Raw genomic sequence first — 1,197 nt, 5'->3', positions numbered from 1 at the left:
ATATATATATATATATATATATATATATATATATATATATATATATAAGTACCTTTTCATTACAATTTCTGTAAAAAAAAAAACAGTCATAAATGTTTGATCCTACAGTAACAGAGAAAGAACATACTATGCTAATTCATTTTATATCCTTAACAATACAAATTTGTGCATCTCTGTAGTCAGACACTCCAGCAAAATGCTACAGCAAAATACGCAAGTCAGTGTACAGTGCACAAATTAGTGCATGCTCAAGTGTTCCCTTCAAGCAACTAAAGAGTGCCCTGGTGTTTTTCAAGAGGAAGTTCTTGGAAGAATTTTGTTTCTGGGCCCATCTGATAGAAAATAATATTTGACCATTAGTTTTGTTGAATGAATTACTAACTAACGTGTTGAATTAATTCTCAAATATTTAGCGTATATCCATCAGTATGTGCAGTCTTAACATAGTTCAGTGTCTGGGTTTAAAATGCTTCTGGTTTAGTTACATTATTTTCATGTGCAACATAAGACATGACTACATTATTACTCTAATTCGCACCATTCCTAGACGACATCTGAGCTAAATTGGGGGCTAAATCATTGTCTAAAAATAGAGATATATCCCATAGATTCCCAATAATGCTGGGTTCTATTGGCTGTATATCTAATTATGGCATGAGTTGGAGAACTCGGGTCTTTTGAACCGAGAAATCCGACTAAGTTTTTTCTCGACATAGATAAAAGACAATACTATATGAAGGCATGATGACTTCATAACACATATATTGCTTTTAACTTTAAATTATTCAGTGCTTTAGTATGCTTCTTTTATAGTAAGTTTACTTCATATATACTCATCTATTTTTCTATAAATTTGTGATCTAGTGATTACATGTTATTATAAGTCCTGATGAAGCTTTCAGATGAAGTGCTACTGAATATTAGAATCCTTTGGTATGGTTTCGAATGAAACTATCTTTAAACCTTTACCGAATGGTGACTATACTATACAATCTGTCTGTCTCTGAAATCCAGCGTATCTGCATAGCTACTGCTCTTCTGCATCAGGACATAACTCATTCTGCAATGTGACAGTGAGCAAAAGCCACACGACTGTCACAGATGAATACATTTCATCATTGAAGAAAACAAATATCCAGTGTGATTACCGAGTTCACGAATATGTGTATAAAAAGTGTACAGTATGTAAAATTGTGG

This window comes from Neoarius graeffei, chromosome 2 (assembly GCF_027579695.1).
Source record: "Neoarius graeffei isolate fNeoGra1 chromosome 2, fNeoGra1.pri, whole genome shotgun sequence".
Lineage (NCBI taxonomy): Eukaryota > Metazoa > Chordata > Actinopteri > Siluriformes > Ariidae > Neoarius > Neoarius graeffei.
The sequence above is the reverse complement of the archived record's forward strand: the minus strand, read 5'-3'. Positions refer to the sequence as shown.